The sequence below is a fragment of the Lolium perenne genome, chromosome 4 (genome assembly GCF_019359855.2).
Source record: "Lolium perenne isolate Kyuss_39 chromosome 4, Kyuss_2.0, whole genome shotgun sequence".
NCBI lineage: Eukaryota > Viridiplantae > Streptophyta > Magnoliopsida > Poales > Poaceae > Lolium > Lolium perenne.
This window is the reverse complement of record NC_067247.2, coordinates 274,840,014-274,866,563: the sequence shown is the minus strand read 5'-3', so window position 1 is coordinate 274,866,563 and position 26,550 is coordinate 274,840,014.

Genomic DNA, 26,550 nt, shown 5'->3' with positions numbered 1-26,550 from the left:
CAAAAATATGAGGCAGCCGGAGTCAAAATGAAAGAAAGCGAGTTTCTTACGGAAGATCATCTTGTCAATAGCCTCCGCCTCCGCCTCGTAACTCTTGTTCTTGGACGCTAAGGTCTGGACCCTCTGATGGCTCTTCTTGAGTTTCTCTGCAAGATCCGATACCTCTTGGGCATGTTTCTCCAGGAGCTCTTTCCTCTTCTTGTTCTCTTCATCAGAGGATTCCTTCATGAAGTTCTTGAGGGATTCGTTTTCCGCCTCAAGTACCTCAACCTTGGCGGATAGGGCGTCGATGGAGGGGCGCTTGGCAATTTCTTCTGGAACTCGGAAATACAACAACATAGTTAGTTCAGAAAATAAGTGACATTGACAATCCTGGGGGATCCGTTGGAGTTATTACCTTCATAATTTTTTAGGTGGGTCTCCAGCAGCACAATGGCTTTCTGACTCTCCGCGTCCCTGGTTTGAAGCAGCTCAATTTCTTTTTTCTGCTCCAGAACTTGGGTGCGCAAGTCTTCATGCAGCTTCCGCGTGTTCTATGAGAACAGTTCAAGGATTAGACGGAAATTCAAACTTGTGGGGGCTGGACAGAAGTTAAACTCTTTTAGCATGTGAAAATTTTGATTTTCCGCTACAATCTACAGTTCAAGACATTGGCTCATACATGTTACCCGGAAAAATGCATTAACCAATGCCTGGGGGCTGGTGTTACCTGGCGCACGCTCTTGTGCTTGGCAAAGAAAACTTTGAGGCCACTTTCAAGGTCGGCCAGCTCCTGCTCCTCCGTGTTCGCATGCCCCCACACTTGGTCCATCATGGCGGAGATCTCCGCGTGGCCCTGTGAGAGGGGAGCCTTTTGCAGAATCGGAAAGAGATGCGGGTGAGTCTGGGCGTGCCAGTAGCGCCACTCAAGGTCAGTTTCTTCTCAACTTTGTCAGCCGGAGCTTTAGTTGAGGTAACAGTGGGTTGCTCAGGCGGAGGTGCGGTTGAGGACGTGTCCTTGCCGGAATCGCCCTTGCCGGATTCGGCTGTTGGATCTTCCAGAAGGTCATCAAGATTGATGACGTCCTTGGGATCCGGCTTGGCGGTTGAGGAGGCCTTGGGCGGAACCTCCACTTCCGGTGTGACGGGCCGGAGAAGGTTTCACCTTCTTCTTAGCGATCCTGGGGCTTGGCTTCCGGAGCTTTTGCTGCAAAAATAACAAAGGCATAACAAGTTAGCAGGTGCTAATTTACAACAGTGGCAAGATTTTATGATGGAAACCATACACTTACCCGGATGGTATGAAGAATTGTTGGATATTGGGTTGAGCTTGGTTACTGGTGTCGATGAGCTTGAGGCGTTTCTTTTCCGCCTCTGCCTTCCGAGTAGCCGCGATGCTGAGCACATCGCGGGCGCGTTTGGCAGCGGGGCCGGAGGAGGAAGTCCTTTTTCTCTTGGAGGGACCTGGAGCTGCGGGAGCCTCCGCCTCGGACGCGGCCTCCGGGTCAGTGTTACCCGTTTGAGGCACTCGGAGGAGGGTTCCGAGATCTTTTTCTTCCAGGGCCTCGAGCTAAGATCATTCAGTGAACACTCAGACGAATCCATCAAAGACTTAGAATTTTTTTGTAGTTGGATCAGATATACTTACCGCGGTCCCGGAGCCATTCATGTGAATGTCTTTGTTGCATGTATGGATCTTCAGCTCGCGCGGAACTTTGATCAGCACCCGGAGGCGCTTGTCCAAGGCGTCGGCGGAGAGATTGTCCTGGGAGGCGTGCATGTTGTCTTTGCGCCCCGTGTACTGAAACAATAAGTGGTCTCGGTGCTGTAGAGGCTGGATCCGTTTGGTGAACCAGCTCATGGTCAGATCTTTCCCTGACAAGCCCTCCTCCGTGAGCTTGTGGATCCGCCTGACCGCCCGAGTCAGCTGAGGTGACTTGGAGAGGTGGGGACATTGGGTCCAGGCCGGAATCTCGGTGGGGGGGCCGTCCTTGAAGTCAGGCAACATTCTTGAGGATGCCAGATCCGACGCATCCTTCAAGTAGAAGAAGTTTCCGGACCAGTACCGCACGGATTCGTTCTGGTCTGTGTGCGGGTACGTGCGTCTGGGGCGGAGCTTGAAGGTGACGCCGCCGCAGGTGGCAAGCGTAGAGGTCTGGGAGACTTTTTCCTTCTTCACGGAGAAGAAGTACTGGAAGAGGGGGAGATCCGGGGCTATCCGGAGGTGGCCTTCACACAGCTTAACATGATTGCTGATGGCCAGGATGCTATTCGGAGCTATGTGATGCGGCTGGAGCTCATATGTCTTCAAGATTTCTGAAAAGAAGTCGCTGGGTGGCAGTGGGAATCCGCGCTCGATCAGAGCCTTGGTCACCACCCACTCTCCGGCTTCGGGAGCGGGGTTCAATTCGCCGGAAACCCTCCGCTAGGTTCCGGGTTTTATAAAGCCCTCCGCCTCGAGGTTGCAGAGTTCAGTTTCTGAGGTGAAGCAGGGCCACCACTTCCCTTTAGCTTTGTTATCCCGTTTCCGGGCCTTTGATTTTTTGGAAGCTTCTTCTACTTTTTTCTCCATCTGCTCTGCTCCCGTAATGTCTTCCGGGTTGGCAGAGGTTCCTTCGATGCTTTTGTCGGAGTCTTTTGAAGGTTCCAGCTGCATCGGGACGAATGGAGGAGGGGCGGAGGAGATAGGAATTGCCGCGATCGGCTCGGAGGAGGGAGTCGGAGTCGACGAAGACATCTACGAAATTAAAGAATGAAAAATACTGACACTTAGCTGGATCCAATGTGATAAAAACCCACTTCATCCCTACCAACTACGGCGAGGAGGAAAAGCTTGAAGCTTACCGGAATGGCTTTCGCGGTGGTTGAGGTCGCCGGCGGCAAGGTCTAGCTGCGGTGGCTCGCCGAACTTAAGAACACGATGAACACGGCACGGTGGTGAAGCGACTCCGGCGAGACTCCGGCGAAGTTCCGGTGAGTTCCGGCGCGGCGGAGGGAAAGCTCGGAGGCGGCGCTGTGAGAAGAGGTGAAAAGGGAAGCGAATGGGGGTGAATGGGTGAACGGCGGATATTTATAGGCCGCGGGGAGGAGATTCGTGCTCTGCATCCTGTGGTCGGAACACAAGCGTCGCGCCGTTGGATGATTGACACGTGTCGCAAACCCTAGCGGTGAAAATGGCTAAGGATAAGTTACCGCTCAAATCGCGCGAAAATAACGCCAGAATTGGCAGAACTGTTTGAATCTTTTAAGGTTCCGGGTTGACGCGTGAAGATGAACAAGCTCTTGTCCGTAGCAGGGGAGTAACCCGGAGACATGCTGTTTGCTGTCGATGGATGAAGTCCCGCAGGATGAGGGAGATTTCCGACTAAAAATTGGAAAGGAAAGAATTATAAAGTTGGAGTTCTTCAAGTTTCCCCACGTTTCCAAGATTGACAGAAGCTTTAAAGTTTTAGCAAGGCGGAAACTCGTGGTGAATCTCGGAGAACTCTGGGGGCTACTGTTGTGGGTATACTTCATGGGTGTACCATCGACAGTGCCTAGATCCGGCAAGCCCGGGTGGCCCATAGACGGCGATGGTGGTATGTGGCCCATCGGGCGGCCCAGTTGTTGTTGATCATGAAGGATGAAGTCCAGCCCAGGATCAGGAAGCCAGATCCTGACCGACCTTCGGAGGAAGCCGGATCCGGCAAGGCCCATGAGGGACCCGGATCCAGTACGGCATAGATGTAAGGCGGATCCTTGACGTGCACGGCAAGATGTTGTACCGTAGTTTAGGCAACCTGTAATCCGGCTAGGACTCTCCATGTAAACCCTAGATCCGTGCGCCTATATAAGCCGGATCCCGGGAGCCCTAGAGGCACAACCACAACCATTGTAACAACGCGCAAGCGCCCAGATAATTCCAGACAAGTAGCAGTAGGCCCTGTCATCGTGCAGGTGTTCCGAAGCTGGGTAACTCACGTACTACCGTCCCGAGGACACTCCGCCCTATGGTCCCTACTTCTTTTCCCCCTCGTGAGGATCCCTCCTCCAAGGTACTGTCTACTAAGCAACGAAAGATAGGACTACTGTAAACCTAGTCGTACTCGGTTTAATCTCTTGAGACCTGGCCTCCTATATAAAGGCCAGGAGAGGGGCTGCCGAGGATCACGATCAATCTTAGCAATCTTAGCCACCAGAAGTTTAGAGCTAGGTCACCGCAACACTTAGCCTCTCGACGAGATCTCAGTCGAACCCTTCGGCACCCCATTGTAACCAAATATTCTCATAATCAAGATCAGACAGGCGGGATGTAAGGGTTTTACATCATCGAGGGCCCCGAACCTGGGTAAATCGCTCTCCCCACTTGTCTGTGAACTGATGTCTCGTGTGAGCTTACAGGATTCCATCAACCCTAAGCCCCTATCGGAGGGCATTGCCGAGGAGTACCCTCGACACCAGCCCCAAAATTTAAGGAACGACAAGGTAAACCACAATTCATACGGTGTCGTTTCAACGGATTTAGATGGTGCCCTGTATAAAGTGAATGCGACTATCTCTAATGCATAACCCCAAAATGATAACGACAAATTTGTAAGAGACATCATAGATCGAACCATATCCAAGAGAGTTCGATTATAATGTTCACACACACCATTGCGATGTGGTGTTCCAGGTGGCGTCAATTGTGAAAGTATTCCACATTTCTTCAAATACATGCCAAACTCGTAACTTAGATATTCACCTCCGCTATGAGAATGCAGAAACTTAATCTTCTTGCTACATTTATTTTCTACTTCACTTTGGAGTTCCTTAAACTTCTCGAAAGTTTCAGATTTACGTTTCATAAAGTTGATACACCCATATCTACTCAAGTCATCAGTGAAAGTAAGAACATAACGATATCCATCGTGCGATGCTACACTCATTGGACCGCATATGTCGGTATGTATTATTTCCAATAAGTCAGTAGCTCGCTCCATTATACCAGAGAATGGATTCATGGTCATTTTTCTCATAAGAGACGCTTCACATCTTTCAAGTGATTCAAGAAGTCCATCGGAATGGAGTTTATTCATGCGCTTCATGCCAATGTGACCAAGACGAAAGTGCCACATGTATGTGGAATGATCATTCATTTTTATTCGTTGTGAACATGTGTATCAGTACTATCAAGATTCAGTAATATGGAAAAGCTTTCCTTCAAATCCCTACATGTATAATCTCCACGGATCTTCTCTCCAAATTCCTTCGAGCATTCCTTCTCTCAATAAGAAGGTGCAGCATGCAGGAATTGAGGAAAAGATCACATCTCTTGAGAAGGTTTCTAGGGCTTGTGTGGAAACCATGAATGAGGGAGTTGACTCTTATTGGCTGATGAGCAAAGACCTTGATAAAAAGGTCGATGACATCAACAATAGAGTAGAAACCCTGGCTATAGTTGCTCTTGAGATGGCTGATGACACGAAGTTACTCGTGAAGATAATTAAGAATCAACATGATGACATCATAGAGCGAGCTACCCATTTTGCATGCATCAGACATGCCTGTAACTTGAAGCGGGAGGATGATGTCGATGGTGCCTATCTCACTCCCGAGGAAGAATATGTACATCCAAGGAGTTATGTGATCCCACCTGGCTTGATATCAAGCTTCGGGAGATCATCCGAAGCCTTGTAAATTAATTATCAAAGTTACGCATATTTATTTTCTGTCATGCATTATAGATTACTTTCAAAATAGAATTTTACATCAATAGTGTGTAACTCCTTTGGAGAGCAAAGGATTCTTATCCAATGAACTCTGATCCGTTATTTTAAGTATTGTTTAATTATGATTATTGTCTTGGATGTATGAATTGGGATGAGTATTATGCTACTTGAATCATGGTAATGATCTTAAGGTCTTCCACACCAATAAGTTTTGATATAATACAAGAAGAGAATCATCTATAAAAGCATATTATCATTATTGATTTGACTATATGAGAATGCAAGTTTTTAGAAAAAAGAAAATGATCGTGAAAAAATCTATACTACCCAGCTATCTTAAAGAGGAAAAAACAAAAATAAAAAGAGTTGCTCGTAGTTCTCAAATAGAAAGCTAAGCTTATGATCTTATGATATGTGATGAAAATAATCTTCATGTAAGCTATTGGACATAAAAGGTGTGGAGACCTTTAAGTCATTTGAATATGAGAATAATATAATGGAGTTCATTTATTAGTTCTACATCTGATGTTATAAACAATGTTCTTAAAATGCCTCATTTATTTTAATGACTCACGCTTCATGAACAAAGATGACTTTGTCCATTAAGCTCCTATCTTGCTCGGGGACGAGCAAGAGTCTAGCTTGGGGAAGTTGATGAGTGCATTTTTAGAGTTTTTACTCCTTTATTTCATACACATAAGCCTCGTGTAGTGATTGGATTTTGGTATTTTACTGCGCTCCCGTGGACCTTTTCTATTTGTTTCAGCAGGATCTCGGAATATTAAGGCAATGATGGAATATCAATAAAACTATGATTTTATGGTATTTTGACGTGATAAAAATAATTTAAGCACTTAACCACACATCTAGGCCAAAGGATAACGCAAGGAGAAGTTCCAGGGAGTTTAATTAGCGGACACCGGTACAGGGGAAGGGCGCCCGTACTGCCCGCCTGTACTGCATGTCAGGATGACCGCCTCATCAAATACTTTCATCTCTCAAAGATGGATCTGAGATCCAAGATCTCGAACGACCAGAAACACTAGAACACCGTCCCGGAAGAGATCTCAAGGCGGAACAATATGAGGTATCATCCAAGTTTCTACCCGGATCATAGGAGGACAAGGCATCATCTCCTTCATCATCTACCGCGGCACCATCACCATCTCCACCCCTTCTTTCACCCCATTTGGTTGTAATCTCCATTGTTATTATGGATTTGTACTTGAATTCACATCTCTACCCTTATTCCATTCGCAAGGTTATGATGATGTTCTTGATTGTTTCCATGTGTGAATAGTTTACCTTGTTCTTGGGGAAGATGGAGAAACCCTAGCAATATTTCAATATGACTGGAGATGATTTATAGCTTTGTACTATGATTGTGTGTTAGTTTTCTCTCGTGATATTACATGAACTCGACCAAGTAATACTTGCCTCTGGTCATGAGAGGAAACTACCTTTGGAAGTATGGTAGTGTATACGAAGGGAAGTAACATACCGTCATCGGTGCACTATTGTATGGAAGGAGGGGATAAGAAAGGACTCACTATGCTTTCAAAAATAACCATGGGGGAATCCCTTAATTGTGATGGATCAATAGGTGGTTTGCCTAAGGCCATTGCAGTGGTTATTTAGAGATGTGTTATTAAACGCGCACCTCATCATCGAGCCTTTACAACATACAACAAGAACAAAGATATAGATTATCCAATTTGTGCTCTTAATTAATGCTAGTGGTGGAACCAACAACTCCGAGAATATTTTAGCCTTTGGTTTCAAACATGGAAATTTCAAAAACCCTCCCAAGAGTTACATTTTGGAGTGACTTAAGAAGGATAGATGCTTAATTTTTCATATTCATGTTTTAAACTTGTTTAAATCATGGTCAAACCTAGGATTTGACCAAGATTCAAATGGACAGAAAATAAAAAAAACAGCAAAATGAAAAACCAAAGTACATAGTCTTCTTATGTCATGTAGCTAGTAAGCATTCAATTTGATAAACAAGGTCTAGACATATTCAAACTAGACAAACCATGTATCTACCCCCTAACCCCTAAACTCTGTCTTATGAAGTCTAGCATGAAGAGAAGTGGTTTTGGGTTTCAAACATGGAAATTTCAAAAACACTCCCAAAAACTTCATTTTAGAGTGACTAAGAAGGATACAAGGTTCCATTTTCATTTTCATGTTTTAAACTTGTTTAAATCTTGGTCAAACCTAGGATTTGACCAAAACGTTCAAATGGGCATAAAAATTAAAAAAAAAATCGAAATAATGAAAAACCAAGGATTTGACCAACATTCAAATGGGCATAAAATTTTAAAAAAAATGAAAAAAATGAAAAACCAAGGCACGTAGTCTTCTTATGTCATATAGTAAGCATTCAATTAAGTTGATAAACAAGGTCTAGACATATTCAAACCAGGAAAATCATGTATCTACCCCTAACCCTAGCTAAACTCTGTCTTATGAAGTCAAGCATGCACGAAGAGAAGTGGTTTTTGGTTTCAAACATGGAAATTACAAAAACGTCCCAAAAGCTTCATTTTGGAGTGACTAAGAAGGATCCATAGGAAACTATGTACTAATACAGTATAATAATCACCCGAGTTATTACAGCAACAAGTCTGTCACTTACGTGTGGTTCCCATGCGTGAGGTCCCACACTTCAGTGAGCACAAGTCACGTACGCTAGGTAAGCAAACTCCCAGCCATATTCTTTGTCAAGAGAGATGCATCAAGAGTCTCTCTCTCTCTCCAATTATACACCTCCGTTGGCTGCCGGTTTTGGCAGGGCATTTCTAGCTCAGCTCGGAGGCCATGGTGTGCAGGCTCTTTAGCCATGGCGATTTGGTCGCGCCAAGTGGTTCGTGCCCGGCTGCGACGAGGATCAATCCGGACGGTGGCTGTTAAGGACCCGATCACATTTCTTGCTTTCAGCCTGGGGTCTACCATGTAAATCTTAGGGATTTAGACGTAATTTCCTATTTATTTTGTGTCATGCTATAAACTGCTCTCTGATGCGTATTGGAAATCTGGGTCCTTCAGGATCGTTCGGTTGTCCCTCTAACAAAAAAAAACATCTCTCTCATTCTCGGCCTCGCTCGCTCGCACCCCCTGCGCACTAACAACCCTGCACAACAGTCAAATCACCTGAAAAAATGTAGACACCATAAATAAGTGGGGCCCCGTGATTGCTCTCCCTTCGTCTCCTCCCGTGTGATCCCTCTTCCTCCGATTCCCGACCTTGCGGAAAATAAAAATGAAATGAAAGAGTTTCACTGGACGGGCAAACACATGTGCTGCCTAGTAATAATAATAATAACGTAAAAAATTCGACCTACGAATCTATTAGTATTAAATAAGTTAAACTAGGGTTCTACCCAGTACTACGGATCAATTTTAGAAAATGCAAATTTTGGCCTGCTAATATAAAATTAAATAATCTGAACTAGTATTCCTCTAAAAAATCATTTTGGTATGCATCGTTTGGTACTTTTGATAGCAAGAGTGCTTACTCCCTCCGTTAGCAAATAGTCTTCCTTTTCATGTTTATGAAGTCAAGCATGAAGAGCAGTGGTTTTGGGTTTCAAACATGGAAATTTCAAAGACCTCCCAAAAAACTTCATTTTCGAGTGACTAAGAAGGATACAAGCTTCCCTTTTCATTTTCATGTTTTAAACTTGTTTAAATTATCTTGGTCAAATCACATAGTCTTCTTATGTCATATAGTAAGCAAAGCACATAGTCTTCTTATGTCATATAGTAAGCATTAAAATTGATAAACAAGGTCTACACATATAAAAACTAGACAAATCATGTATCTACCCCTAACCCCTAAATTCTGTCTTATGAAGTCAAGCATGAAGAGAAGTCGTTTTGGGTTTCAAACATGTAAATTTCAAGAACATCCCAAAAGCTTCATTTTAGAGTGACTAAGAAGGATCCATGATTACCTTTTCATTTTCTTGTTTTAAACTTGTTTAAATATTGGTCAAACCTAGGATTTGACCAAAAGATTCAAATGGGCATAAAACTTCATAAAAAATCAAGAGAATGAAAAAACAAAGGACATAGCATTCTTATGTCATATATATAGTAAGCATTAAAGTTTATAAACAAGGCCTATACATATTCAAACCAGAAAATCATGTATATATCTACCCCTAACCCTAAACTCTGTCTTATGAAGTCAAGCATGCATGAAGAGAAGTGGTTTTGGTCTCAAACATGGAAATTTCAAAAACCCTCCCAAGAGTTTTGGAGTGACTAAGAAGGATAGATGCTTAATTTTTCATATTCATGATTTAAACTTGTTCAAATCTTGGCCAAACCTAGAATTTGACCAAGATTCAAATGGGCATAAAAATTCAAAAAGTCAAAAAAAAATGAAAAACCAAGGTCTTATTATGTCATATATATAGTAATCATAAACAAGGTCTCTAGACATATTCAAAACATACAAATTATGTATCTACCACCTAACCCTAAACTCTGTCTTATGCACTCAAGCATGAAGAGAAGTGGTTTTGGGTTTCAAACATGGAAATTTCAAAAACCTCCCAAAAACTTCATTTTAGAGTGACTAAGAAGGATACAAGCTTCCCTTTTATTTTCATGTTTTAAACTTGTTTAAATCTTGGTCAAACCTAGGATTTGACCAAAAGATTCAAATGGGCATAAAAATTCAGAAAAAAATCAAAAGAATGAAAAACAAAGGACATAGCATTCTTATGTCATATGTATAGTAAGCATTATTCAAGTTGATAAACAAGGTCTAGACATATTCAAACCATAAAATCATGTATATATCTACCCCTAACCCTCAACTCTGTCTTATGAAGGCAAGCATGCAGGAAGAGAAGTTGTTTTTGGTTTCAAACATGGAAATTTCAAAAACCCTCCCAACAAGAGCTACATTTTAGAGTGACTAAGAAGCATACATGCTTACGTTTTCATATTCATGTTTTAAACTTATTCAAATCTTGGTGAAACCTAGGATTTGACCAAGATTCAAATGGGTATAAAAATTCAAATACTGGTTTGTCTAGTTTGAATATGTCTAGACCTTGTTTATCAACTTGAATTCTTACTACATGACATAAGAAGACTATATACTTTGGTTTTTTATTTTTCTGATTTTTTTAAATTTTCTACCCATTTGAATCTTGGTCAAATCCTAGGTGTCTGACCATGATTTAAACAAGTTTAAAACATGAATATGAAAAATTAAGCATCTATCCTTCTTAAGTCACTCCAAAATGTAACTCTTGGGAGGTTTTTTGAAATTTCCATGTTTGAAACAAAAAACCACTTCTCTTCATGCTAGACTTTCATAAAATTGACTGAGTTTAGGGTTAGGTGGTAGATACATGATTTGTCTTGTTTGAATATGTCCAAACCTTGTTTATCAACTTCAATGCTTACTATATGACATAAGAATGCTTACCATATGTTTGAATTTTAAAAGCATATAGTCTTCTTATGTCATATAGTAAGCATTCAAGTTGATAAACAATGTTTGGACGTATTCAAACCAGACAAATCATGTATCTACCCCCTAACCCTAATCTCGGTCGATTTTATGAGAGTCAAGCATGAAGAGAAGTGGTTTTTGGTTTCAAACATGGAAATTTCAAAAACCCTCCCAAGAGTTACATTTTGGAGTGACTTAAGAATGATAGATGCTTATTTTTTTCATATTCATGTTTTAAACTTGTTTAAATCATGATCAAACCTAGGATTTGACCAAGATTCTAATGGGTAGAAAAAAAAACAGAAAATGAAAAACCAAAGTACATAGTCTTTTATTATGTCATGCAGCTAGTAAGCATTCAATTTGATAAACAAGGTCTAGACATATTCAAACTAGACAAACCATGTATCTACCCCTAACCCCTAAACTCTGTCTTATGAAGTCTAACATGAAGAGAAGTGGTTTGGGGTTTCAAACATGGAAATTTCAAAAAACCTCCCAAAAAACTTCCATTTTCGAGTGACTAAGAAGGATACAAGCTTCCCTTTTCATTTTCATGTTTTAAACTTATTTAAATTATCTTGGTCAAATCACATAGTCTTCTTATGTCATATAGTAAGCAAAGCACATAGTCTTCTTATGTCATATAGTAAGCATTAAAATTGATAAACAATGTCTAGACATATTCAAACTAGACAAATCATGTATCTACCCCTAACCCCTAAATTCTGTCTTATGAAGTCAAGCATGAAGAGAAGTCGTTTTGGGTTTCAAACATGTAAATTTCAAGAACATCCCAAAAGCTTCATTTTAGAGTGACTAAGAAGGATCAATGATTACCTTTTCATTTTCTTGTTTTAAACTTGTTTAAATATTGGTCAAACCTAGGATTTGACCAAAAGATTCAAATGGGCATAAAAATTCAGAAAAAATCAAGAGAATGAAAAAACAAAGGACATAGCATTCTTATGTCATATATATAGTAAGCATTCAAGTTGATATATAAACAAGGTCTAGACATATTCAAACCAGAAAATCATGTATATATCTACCCCTAACCCTAAACTCTGTCTTATGAAGTCAAGCATGCATGAAGAGAAGTGGTTTTTGGTTTCAAACATGGAAATTTCTAAAACCCTCCCAAGAGTTTTGGAGTGACTAAGAAGGATAGATGCTTAATTTTTCATATTCATGATTTAAACTTGTTCAAATCTTGGTCAAACCTAGAATTTGACCAAGATTCAAATGGGCATAACAATTCAAAAAAATCAAAAAAATGAAAAACCTGATACGTCTCCGACGTATCGATAATTTCTTATGTTCCATGCCACATTATTGATGATATCTACATATTTTATACACATTATATGTCATTATTATGCGTTTTCCGGAACTAACCTATTGACGAGATGTCGAAGGGCCAGTTCCTGTTTTCTGCTGTTTTTGGTTTCAGAAATCCTAGTAAGGAAATATTCTCGGAATCGGACGAAATCAACACCGAAGATCTTAGAATCCCCGGGAGCTTCCAGAACACCCGAGAGCCGCCAGAGAGGGGCCACAGGGGGCCTACACATGGTGGCGGCGCGGCCCAGGAGGGGGGCGCGCCGCCCTAGTGTCTGGTGGCCCCAGACCCCTTCTGACCTTGCCCTTCCGCCTATTTAAAGCCTCCGTCGCAAAAACCCTACGACGTTGGATGAAACCAGAGAAAACCTTCCAGAGCCGCCACCATCGCGAAGCCAAGATATGGGGGACAGGAGTCTCTGTTCCGGCACGCCGCCGGGACGGGGAAGTGCCCCCGGAAGGCTTCTCCATCAACACCACCGCCATCTTCATCAACGCTGCTGTCTCCCATGAGGAGGGAGTAGTTCTCCATCGAGGCTCGGGGCTGTACCGGTAGCTATGTGGTTCATCTCTCTCCTATGTACTTCAATACAATAATCTCATGAGCTGCCTTACATGATTGAGATTCATATGATGATGCTTGTAATCTAGATGTCATTATGCTAGTCAAGTGGATTTTACTTATGTGATCTCCGGAGACTCCTTGTCCCACGTGTGTAAAGGTGACAGTGTGTGCACCGTGTGGGTCTCTTAGGCTATATTTCACAGAATACTTATTCACTGAGTTATGATTTGAGTTGGATGTCTCTATGAAATTGTGGTGTGTTAGTACCTCCTGTGAATGCTCAAAGTGACAGCGTGGGGTGTTCATTAGTACTTGGGAATGCATCTTTAAGGTTTGCCTACATGATGAATTAGTGTTCGTTATCTTGCCAGAGAGTAATTCAGAGTAGCATAGTGAAGTGCTTATTTATATCTCTTTATGATTGCAATGTGTTTTGTATCACAATTTATCTGTGTGCTACTCTAGTGATGTTATTAAAGTAGTTTATTCCTCCTGCACGGTGTAATGGTGACAGTGTGTGCATCGTGTAGTACTTGGCATAGGCTATGATTGTGATCTCTTGTAGATTATGAAGTTAACTATTGCTATGATGGTATTGATGTGATCTATTCCTCCTTTCGTAGTGTGAAGGTGACAGTGTGCATGCTATGTTAGTACTTGGTTTGGTTATGTTGATCTGTCATGCACTCTAAGGTTACTTAAATATGAACATTGAATATTGTGGAGCTTGTTAACTCCGGCATTGAGGGTTCATGTAATCCTACACAGTTAGTGGTGTTCATCATCCAACAAGAGGGTGTAGAGTCTAGCATCTATCTATTTATTCTGTTATGTGATCAATGTTGAGAGTGTCCACTAGTGAAAGTATGATCCCTAGGCCTTGTTCCTAAATACTGCTATCGCTGCTTGTTTACGCTTTACCGCATCTTTACTTCCTGCAATATTACTACCATCAACTGCACGCCAGCAAGCACTTTTCTGGCGCCGTTACTACTGCTCATATTCATTCATACCACTTGTATTTCACTATCTCTTCGCCGAACTAGTGCACCTATTAGATGTGTTGGGGACACAAGAGACTTCTTGCTTTGTGGTTGCAGGGTTGCATGAGAGGGATATCTTTGACCTCTTCCTCCCTGAGTTCGATAAACCTTGGGTGATCCACTTAAGGGAAACTTGCTGCTGTTCTACAAACCTCTACTCTTGGAGGCCCAACACTGTCTACAAGAATAGAAGCACCCGTAGACATCAAGCTATTTTCTGGCGCCGTTGCCGGGGAGGAAAGGTAAAAGGCATTCATACTCCGGTCCCAGGTAAAGTACTTTTCTGTTGCCGTTGTGTTTGTGCTCGAAGCTATTTCCTTTAGATCCTGCAATTGCATCTTTTTGTTTCTTCTTTACACTAGTTAGGCATAATGGACAACAATGAGCTTCTTATTCTATTTCCTGATCTAAGACATGGATGGTTTGATGCGAAAATTCAAAAACCTATGGAACATATTAGTATGAACGCTTTGAATACCATTGTTGCTAATGATATGGAAAATTCTAAGCTTGGGGAAGCTGGCTTTGATGAGCATGATATTTTTAGTCCCCCAAGCATTGAGGAGAAAATTTACTTTGATGATACTTTGCCTCCTATTTATGATGATTATAATGATATTGGTCTTTTAGTACACTTTGTTATGGAGGATAAATTTGATTATGATTACAATATGCCTCCTATATTTGATGATGAGAATAATAATGATAGCTACTTTGTTGAATTTGCTCCCACTACAACTAATAAAATTGATTATGCCTATGTGGAGAGTAATAATTTTATGCATGAGACTCATGATAAGAATGCTTTATGTGATAGTTATATTGTTGAGTTTGCTCATGTTGCTACTGAAAGTTATTATGAGAGAGGAAAATATGGTTGTAGAAATTTTCATGTTACTAAAACACCTCTCTATGTGCTGAAATTTTTGAAGCTACACTTGTTCTATCTTCCTATGCTTGTTACTTTTTTCTTCATGAACTTGTTTATTTACAAAACTCCTATGCATAGGAAGCATGTTAGACTTAAATTTGTTTTTAATTTGCCTCTCGATGCTCTCTTTTGCTTCAACTACTATTTGTTGCGAGTGCATCATTAAAACTGCTGAGCCCATCTTAATGGCTATAAAGAAAGAACTTCTTGGGAGATAACCCATGTGTTTATTTTGCTACAGTAGATTTGTTTTATATTTGTGTCTTGGAAGTTGTTACTACTGTAGCAACCTCTCCTTATCTTAGTTTTGTTGCATTGTTGTGCCAAGTAAAGTCTTTGATAGTAAAGTCAATACTAGATTTGGATTACTGCGCAGAAACAGATTTCTTGCTGTCACGAATTTCGACCTGCCTCTCTGTAGGTAACTCAGAAAAATCTGCCAATTTACGTGCTTGATCCTCAGATATGTACACAACTTTCATTCAATTTGAGCATTTTGATCTGAGCAAGTCTGGTGCCACTTTTAAATTCGTCTTTACGGACTGTTCTGTTTTGACAGATTCTGCCTTTTATTTCACATTGCTTCTTTCGCTGTGTTGGGTGGATTTCTTTGTTCCATTACATTCCAGTAGCTTTGGGAAATGTCCAGAAGTGTTAAGAATGATTGTGTCACCTCTGAACATGTGAATTTTTATTATGCACTAACCCTGTAATGAGTTTGTTTCGAGTTTGGTGTGGAGAAAGTTTTCAAGGGTCAAGAGAGGAGGATGATATACTATGATCAAGAAGAGTGAAAAGTCTAAGCTTGGGGATGCCCCCGTGGTTCATCCCTGCATATTTCAAGAAGATCAAGCATCTAAGCTTGGGGATGCCCAAGGCATCCCCTTCTTCATCGACAACTTATCAGGTTCCTTCTCTAGAAACTATATTTTTATTCGGTCACATCTTATGTACTTTACTTGGAGCGTCTGTGTGCTTTTATTTTTGTTTTGTTATTTTCATTCTCTGAATAAATACATGCTTGTGTGGGAGAGAGACACGCTCCGCTGTTGCATATGAACACATGTGTTCTTAGCTTTTAATGTTCATGGCGAAGGTTGAAACTGCTTCGTTCATTGTTATATGGTTGGAAACGGAAAATGCTACATGTAGTAATTGGTAAAATGTCTTGGATAATGTGATACTTGGCAATTGTTGTGCTCATGTTTAAGCTCTTGCATCATATACTTTGCACCTATTAATGAAGAAATACATAGAGCTTGCTAAAATTTGGTTTGCATAATTGGTCTCTCTAAAGTCTAGATAATTTCTAGTATTGAGTTTTGAACAACAAGGAAGACGGTGTAGAGTCTTATAATGTTTACAATATGTCTTTTATGTGAGTTTTGCTGCACCGGTTCATCCTTGTGTTTGTTTCAAATAACTTTGCTAGCCTAAGCCTTGTATCGAGAGGGAATACTTCTCATGCATCCAAAATCCTTGAGCCAACCACTATGCCATTTGTGTCCACCATACCTACCTACTACATGGTATTTCTCCGCCATTCCAAAGTAAATTGCTTGAGTGCTACCTTTAAATAATTCAAAATTTATCACCTCTTATTTGTGTCAATGTTTTATAGCTCATGAGGAAGTATGTGGTGTTTATCTTTCGATCTTGTCATTTACTTCGGACAGACTTTCACCAATGGACTAGTGGCTCATCCGCTTATCCAATAATTTTGCAAAAAGAGCTGGCAATGGGGTGCCCAGTGATACGTCTCCAACGTATCGATAATTTCTTATGTTCCATGCCACATTATTGATGTTATCTACATGTTTTATGCACACTTTATGTCATATTCGTGCATTTTCTGGAACTAACCTATTAACAAGATGCCGAAGTGCCGATTCTGTTTTTCTGCTGTTTTTGGTTTTAGAAATCCTAGTAACGAAATATTCTCGGAATTGGACGAAATCAACGCCCAGGGTCCTATTTTGCCACGAAGCTTCCAGAAGACCGAAGAGTCAACGAAGTGGGGCCACGAGGCGCCCAGACTACAGGGCGGCGCGGCCTAGGTCTTGGCCGCGCGGCCCTGTCATCTGGGGCCCTCGTGTGGCCCCCTGACCTGCCCTTCCGCCTACAAATAGCCTCCGTGACGAAACCCCCAGTATCGAGAGCCACGATACGGAAAACCTTCCAGAGACGCCGCCGCCGCCGATCCCATCTCGGGGGATCCAGGAGATCGCCTCCGGCACCCTGCCGAAGAGGGGAATCATCTCCCGGAGGACTCTACGCCGCCATGGTCGCCTCCGGAGTGATGTGTGAGTAGTCTACCCCTGGACTATGGGTCCATAGTAGTAGCTAGTTGGTTGTCTTCTCCCCATTGTGCTATCATTGTCGGATCTTGTGAGCTGCCTAACATGATCAAGATCATCTATCTGTAATTCTATATGTTGCGTTTGTTGGGATCCGATGAATAGAGAATACTTGTTATGTTGATTATCAAAGTTATATCTATGTGTTGTTTATGATCTTGCATGCTCTCCGTTACTAGTAGATGCTCTGGCCAAGTAGATGCTTGTAACTCCAAGAGGGAGTATTTATGCTCGATAGTGGGTTCATGCCTGCATTGACACCGGGACAAGTGATGAAAGTTCTAAGGTTGTGTTGTGCTGTTGCCACTAGGGATAAAACATTGATGCTATGTCTAAGGATGTAGTTGTTGATTACATTACGCACCATACTTAATGCAATTGTCTGTTGATTTGCAACTTAATACTGGAGGGGGTTCGGATGATAACCTGAAGGTGAACTTTTTAGGCATAGATGCAGTTGGATGGCGGTCTATGTACTTTGTCGTAATGCCCAATTAAATCTCACTATACTCATCATGATATGTATGTGCATGGTCATGCCCTCTTTATTTGTCAATTGCCCAACTGTAATTTGTTCACCCAACATGCTGTTTATCTTATGGGAGAGACACCTCTAGTGAACTGTGGACCCCGGTCCAATTCTCTTTACTGAAATACAATCTACTGCAATATTGTTCTACTATTTTCTGCAAACAATCATCTTCCACACAATACGGTTAATCCTTTGTTACAGCAAGCCGGTGAGATTGACAACCTCACTGTTTCGTTGGGGCAAAGTACTTTGGTTGTGTTGTGCAGGTTCCACGTTGGCGCCGGAATCCCTGGTGTTGCGCTGCACTACATCTCGCCGCCATCAACCTTCAACGTGCTTCTTGGCTCCTACTGGTTCGATAACCTTGGTTTCATACTGAGGGAAACTTGCCACTGTACGCATCACACCTTCCTCTTGGGGTTCCCAACGGGCGCGTGTTGAACGCGTATCAAGCAGCTTTTTCTGGCGCCGTTGCCGGGGAAATCAAGACACGCTGCAAGGGGAGTCTCCACTTCTCAATCTCTTTACTTTGTTTTTGTCTTGCTTAGTTTTATTTACTACTTTGTTTGCTGCACTAAATTAAAATACAAAAAAATTAGTTGCTAGTTTTACTTTATTTGCTATCTTGTTTGCTATATCAAAAACACAAAAAAAGTTAGTTACTTGCCTTTACTTTATCTAGTTTGCTTTATTTACTACTACTAAGATGAGTAATCCTGAAGTTGAAGTTCGTACGTTTAAGCAACAAGGGGGAGAATGTTTAAGAGATGCTTGGTATAGAATTAGTAATGCCCATAATAAGTGCACTAAGAAACACTCCACCACTATTTTACTCAGGAATTTTTATGTTGGTATCTCTAGCTGGAATAGGTATGTTCTTGATTGTCTCGCAGGAGGTAACTTCTTAAGTACTCCTGCATTAGAAGCTAGCTGCATTATTGAGAGTCTATTTGGAATACCCCCTGTTGATAAAGTTAAAACTGAAATCTCTCTTGAAGATGTTATGAAAAAAATGGAAACCATAGAGAAATTTTTTCCAAATATTGAAGCTAAATTGGAAATGTTACTTGATAAAACTGATGAACTTGATAAATCCTTAGGAGGAATTTATGAAAGAATTAGTGTCCTAGGAACTTGTGTTGACAATGATGATCAAATCAATAGGATTGATGAACTTGAAAAAGCTATGGGAACCTTGGGTTCAACATTTTCTTCTCTTAAATATAAGGAGAAAGCTTATGTGGGTAAGGAGCAAAAGTTTATGTATGTCTCTAAAGTGCCTAAACCAAAGAAGTATTATTATAGGCCTAAAATTGACAAAGCCCTTAGTACCACTGCGGATGGGGGAGCTCATAATAACGATACACCACCCTCCGATAATACTTGATGCACACTTTCTGCGCCTAGCTGAAAGGCGTTAAAGAAAAGCGCTTATGGGAGACAACCCATGTTTTTTACCTACAGTACTTTGTTTTTATTTTGTGTCTTGGAAGTTGTTTACTACTGTAGCAACCTCTCCTTATCTTAGTTTTGTGTTTTGTTGTGCCAAGTTAAGCCGTTGATAGAAAAGTTCATACTAGATTTGGATTACTGCGCAGAAACAGATTTCTTTGCTGTCACGAATCTGGGCTGTTTTCCCCTGTAGGTAACTCAGAAAATTATGCCAATTTACGTGAGTGATCCTCAGATATGTACGCAACTTTCATTAAATTTGAGCATTTTCATTTGAGCAAGTCTGGTGCCATTTTAAAATTCGTCAATACGAACTGTTCTGTTTTGACAGATTCTGCCTTTTATTTTGCATTGCCTCTTTTGCTATGTTGGATGAATTTCTTTGATCCATTAATGTCCAGTAGCTTTATGCAATGTCCAGAAGTGTTAAGAATGATTGTGTCACCTCTGAATATGTTAATTTTTATTGTGTACTAACCCTCTAATGAGTTGTTCTAAGTTTGGTGTGGAGGAAGTTTTCAAGGATCAAGAGAGGAGTATGATGCAACATGATCAAGGAGAGTGAAAGCTCTAAGCTTGGGGATGCCCCGGTGGTTCACCCCTGCATATATCAAGAAGACTCAAGCGTCTAAGCTTGGGGATGCCCAAGGCATCCCCTTCTTCATTGACAACATTATCAGGTTCCTCCCCTGAAACTATATTTTTATTCCATCACATCCTATGTGCTTTTCTTGGAGCGTCGGTTTGTTTTTGTTTTTTGTTTTGTTTGAATAAAATGGATCCTAGCATTCACCTTATGGGAGAGAGACACGCTCCGCTGTAGCATATGGAAAAGTATGTCCTTGGTTTCTACTCATAGTATTCATGGCGAAGTTTCTTCTTCGTTAAATTGTTATATGGTTGGAATTGGAAAATGATACATGTAATAATTGCTATTAATGTCTTGGGTAATGTGATACTTGGCAATTGTTGTGCTCATGATTAAGCTCTTGCATCATATGCTTTGCACCCATTAATGAAGAAATACATAGAGCATGCTAAAATTTGGTTTGCATATTTGGTTTCTCTAAGGTCTAGATAATTTCTAGTATTGAGTTTGAACAACAAGGAAGATGGTGTAGAGTCTTATAATGTTTTCAATATGTCTTTTATGTGAGTTTTGCTGCACCGGTTCATCCTTGTGTTTGTTTCAAATAAGCCTTGCTAGCCTAAACCTTGTATCGAGAGGGAATACTTCTCATGCATCCAAAATACTTGAGCCAACCACTATGCCATTTGTGTCCACCATACCTACCTACTACATGGTATTTTCCGCCATTCCAAAGTAAATTGCTTGAGTGCTACCTTTAAAATTCCATCATTCACCTTTGCAATATATAGCTCATGGGACAAATAGCTTAAAAACTATTGTGGTATTGAATATGTAATTATGCACTTTATCTCTTATTAAGTTGCTTGTTGTGCGATAACCATGTTCACTGGGGACGCCATCAACTACTCTTTGTTGAATTTCATGTGAGTTGCTATGCATGTCCGTCTTGTCTGAAGTAAGAGAGATCTACCACCTTATGGTTAAGCATGCATATTGTTAGAGAAGAGTATTGGGCCGCTAACTAAAGCCATGATCCATGGTGGAAGTTTCAGTTTTGGACATATATCCTCAATCTCAAATGAGAAAATTATTAATTGTTGTTACATGCTTATGCATAAAAGAGGAGTCCATTATCTGTTGTCTATGTTGTCCCGGTATGGATGTCTAAGTTGAAGAATAATCAATAGCGAGAAATCCAATGCGAGCTTTCTCCTTAGACCTTTGTACAGGCGGCATAGAGGTACCCCTTTGTGACACTTGGTTAAAACATGTGCATTGTGATGATCCGGTAGTCCAAGCTAATTAGGACAAGGTGCGGGCACTATTAGTACACTATGCATGAGGCTTGCAACTTGTAAGATATAATTTACATGATACATATGCTTTATTACTACCGTTGACAAAATTGTTTCATGTTTTCAAAATCAAAGCTCTAGCACAAATATAGCAATCGATGCTTTTCCTCTATGGAGGACCATTCTTTTACTTTCAATGTTGAGTCAGTTCACCTATTTCTCTCCACCTCAAGAAGCAAACACTTGTGTGAACTGTGCATTGATTCCTACATATTTGCTTATTGCACTTGTTATATTACTCTATGTTGACAATATCCATGAGATATACATGTTACAAGTTGAAAGCAACCGCTGAAACTTAATCTTCTTTTGTGTTGCTTCAATGCTTTTACTTTGAATTATTGCTTTATGAGTTAACTCTTATGCAAGACTTATTGATGCTTGTCTTGAAGTGCTATTCATGAAAAGTCTTTGCTTTATGATTCACTTGTTTACTCATGTCATATACATTGTTTTGATCGCTGCATTCACTACATATGCTTTACAAATAGTATGATCAAGATTATGATGGCATGTCACTCCAGAAATTATCTGTGTTATCGTTTTACCTGCTCGGGACGAGCAGAACTAAGCTTGGGGATGCTGATATGTCTCCAACGTATCGATAATTTCTTATGTTCCATGCCACATTATTGATGTTATCTACATGTTTTATGCACACTTTATGTCATATTCGTGCATTTTCTGGAACTAACCTATTAACAAGATGCCGAAGTGCCAGTTGCTGTTTTCTGCTGTTTTTGGTTTCAGAAATCCTAGTAACGAAATATTCTCGGAATTGGACGAAATCAACGCCCAGGGTCCTATTTTGCCACGAAGCTTCCAGAAGACCGAAGAGTCAACGAAGTGGGGCCACGAGGCGCCCAGACTACAGGGCGGCGCGGCCTAGGTCTTGGCCGCGCGGCCCTGTCATCTGGGGCCCTCGTGTGCCCCCCTGACCTGCCCTTCCGCCTACAAATAGCCTCCGTGAAGAAACCCCCAGTACCGAGAGCCACGATACGGAAAACCTTCCAGAGACGCCGCCGCCGCCGATCCCATCTCGGGGGATCCAGGAGATCGCCTCCGGCACCCTGCCGGAGAGGGGAATCATCTCCCGGAGGACTCTACACCGCCATGGTCACCTCCGGAGTAATGTGTGAGTAGTCTAACCCTGGACTATGGGTCCATAGCAGTAGCTAGTTGGTTGTCTTCTCCCCATTGTGCTATCATTGTCGGATCTTGTGAGCTGCCTAACATGATCAAGATCATCTATCTGTAATTCTATATGTTGCGTTTGTTGGGATCCGATGAATAGAGAATACTTGTTATGTTGATTATCAAAGTTATATCTATGTGTTGTTTATGATCTTGCATGCTCTCTGTTACTAGTAGATGCTCTGGCCAAGTAGATGCTTGTAACTCCAAGAGGGAGTATTTATGCTCGATAGTGGGTTCATGCCTGCATTGACACCGGGACAAGGATGTAAAGTTCTAAGGTTGTGTTGTGCTGTTGCCACTAGGGATAAAACATTGATGCTATGTCTAAGGATGTAGTTGTTGATTACATTACGCACCATACTTAATGCTATTGTCTGTTGCTTTGCAACTTAATACTGGAGGGGGTTCGGATGATAACCTAAAGGTGGACTTTTTAGGCATAGATGCAGTTGGATGGCGGTCTATGTACTTTGTCGTAATGCCCAATTAAATCTCACTATACTCATCATGATATGTATGTGCATGGTCATGCCCTCTTTATTTGTCAATTGCCCAACTGTAATTTGTTCACCCAACATGCTGTTTATCTTATGGGAGAGACACCTCTAGTGAACTGTGGACCCCGGTCCAATTTTCTTTACTGAAATACAATCTACTGCAATATTGTTCTACTGTTTTCTGCAAACAATCATCTTCCACACAATACAGTTAATCCTTTGTTACAACAAGCTGGTGAGATTGACAACCTCACTGTTTCGTTGGGGCAAAGTACTTTGGTTGTGTTGTGCAGGTTCCACGTTGGCGCCGGAATCCCTGGTGTTGCGCCGCACTACATCTCGCCGCCATCAACCTTCAACGTGCTTCTTGGCTCCTACTGGTTCGATAACCTTGGTTTCATACTGAGGGAAACTTGCCGCTGTACGCATCACACCTTCCTCTTGGGGTTCCCAACGGGCGCGTGTTGAACGCGTATCACCCAGCCCCAATTAATTAACTTGCATTAATAATTCTCTTCACATGTTTTGCTCTGATCTATCAGTAAGCAACTTAATTTTGATAATAGACACTCCTCCATGGTATGTGAATGTTGGAAGGCACCCGAGGATTCGGTTAGCCATGGCTTGTGTAAGCAAAAGGTTGGGAGGAGTGTCATCCATAAATAAAGAAAAACTAAACTAAAGTACATGTGTAAACAAAAGAGAAGAGGGATGATCTACCTTGCTGGTAGAGATAACGTCCTTCATGGGAGCCGCTCTTGAAAGTCTGGTTGATAAGGTAGTTAGAGTACCCGCTACCATTTGTTGACAACAACAAACACCTCTCAAAACTTTATTTGCATGCTCTCTTTATGTTTTTAAAACCAAAGCTCTAGCACAAATATAGCAATCAATGCTTCCCTCTGCGAAGGGCCATTCTTTTACCTTTTATGTTGAGTCAGTTCGCCTATTTCTCTCCACCTCAAGAAGCAAACACTTGTGTGAACTGAGCATTGATTCCTACATACTTGCATATTGCACTTGTTATATTACTTTGCATTGACAATATCCATGAGATATACATGTTATAAGTTGAAAGCAACCGCTGAAACTTAATCTTCCTTTGTGTTGCTTCAATACCTTTACTATGAATTTATTGCTTTATGAGTTAACTCTTATGCAAGACTTATTGATGCTTGTCTCGAAAGTACTATTCATGAAAAGTCTTTGCTTTATGATTCAGTTGTTTACTCATGTCATTACCATAGTTTTGATCGCTAATTTCATTACATATGCTTATAATAGTATGATCAAGGTTATGATGGCATGTCACTCCAGAAATTATCTTTGTTATCGTTTACCTGCTCGGGACGAGCAGGAACTAAGCTTGGGGATGCTGATACGTCTCCGACGTATCGATAATTTCTTATGTTCCATGCCACATTATTGATGATATCTACATGTTTTATACACATTATATGTCATTATTATGCGTTTTCCGGAACTAACCTATTGATGAGATGCCGAAGGGCCAGTTCCTGTTTTCTGCTGTTTTTGGTTTCAGAAATCCTAGTAAGGAAATATTCTCGGAATCGGACGAAATCAACACCGAAGATCTTAGAATCCCCGGGAGCTTCCAAAACACCCGAGAGCCACCAGAGAGGGGCCACAGGGGGCCCACACATGGTGGCGGCGCGGCCCAGGAGGGGGGCGCGCCGCCCTAGTGTCTGGTGGCCCCAGACCCCTTCTGACCTTGCCCTTCCGCCTATTTAAAGCCTACGTCGTGAAAACCCTACGACGTTGGACGAAACCAGGGAAAACCTTCCAGAGCCGCCGCCATCACGAAGCCAAGATCTGGGGGACAGGAGTCTCTGTTCCGGCACGCCGCCGGGACGGGGAAGTGCCCCCGGAAGGCTTCTCCATCAACACCACCGCCATCTTCATCAACGCTACTGTCTCCCATGAGGAGGGAGTAGTTCTCCATCGAGGCTCGGGGCTGTACCGGTAGCTATGTGGTTCATCTCTCTCCTATGTACTTCAATACAATAATCTCATGAGCTGCCTTACATGATTGAGATTCATATGATGATGCTTGTAATCTAGATGTCATTATGCTAGTCAAGTGGATTTTACTTATGTGATCTCCGGAGACTCCTTGTCCCACGTGTGTAAAGGTGACAGTGTGTGCACCGTGTGGGTCTCTTAGGCTATATTTCACAGAATACTTATTCACTGAGTTATGATTTGAGTTGGTTGTCTCTATGAAATTGTGGTGTGTTAGTACCTCCTGTGAATGCTCAAAGTGACAGCGTGGGGTGTTCATTAGTACTTGGGAATGCATCTTTAAGGTTTGCCTACATGATGAATTAGTGTTCGTTATCTTGCCAGAGAGTAATTCAGAGTAGCATAGTGAAGTGCTTATTTATATCTCTTTATGATTGCAATGTGTTTTGTATCACAATTTATCTGTGTGCTATTCTAGTGATGTTATTAAAGTAGTTTATTCCTCCTGCACGGTGTAATGGTGACAGTGTGTGCATCGTGTAGTACTTGGCGTAGGCTATGATTGTGATCTCTTGTAGATTATGAAGTTAACTATTGCTATGATGGTATTGATGTGATCTATTCCTCCTTTCGTAGTGTGAAGGTGACAGTGTGCATGCTATGTTAGTACTTGGTTTGGTTATGTTGATCTGTCATGCACTCTAAGGTTACTTAAATATGAACATTGAATATTGTGGAGCTTGTTAACTCCGGCATTGAGGGTTCGTGTAATCCTACACAGTTAGTGGTGTTCATCATCCAACAAGAGGGTGTAGAGTCTAGCATCTATCTATTTATTCTGTTATGTGATCAATGTTGAGAGTGTCCACTAGTGAAAGTATGATCCCTAGGCCTTGTTCCTAAATACTGCTATCGCTGCTTGTTTCTTGTTTCTTTGCATCTTTACTTCTGCAATATTACTACCATCAATCGCACGCCAAAAGCACTTTCTCGCGCTCGTTACTACTGCTCATATTCATTCATACCACTTGTATTTCACTATCTCTTCGCCGAACTAGTGCACCTATTAGGTGTGTTGGGGACACAAGAGACTTCTTGCTTTGTGGTTGCAGGGTTGCATGAGAGGGATATCTTTGACCTCTTCCTCCCTGAGTTCGATAAACCTTGGGTGATCCACTTAAGGGAAACTTGCTGCTGTTCTACAAACCTCTGCTCTTGGAGGCCCAACACTGTCTACAAGAATAGAAGCACCCGTAGACATCAAAACCAAGGTCTTATTATGTCATATAGTGAGCATTCAATTAAGTTGATAAACAAGGTCTAGACATATTCAAACCAGGAAAATCATGTATCTACCCCTAACCCCTAAACTCTGTCTCATGAAGTCAAGCACGCATGAAGATATGTGGTTTTTGGTTTCAAACATGGAAATTTCAAAAACCCTCCCAAGAGCTACATTTTGGAGTGACTAAGAAGGATAGATGCTTAATTTTTCAGATTCATGATTTAAACTGGGGTGCTTATTATACTGTATAAGTACAAAGTTTCCTATAG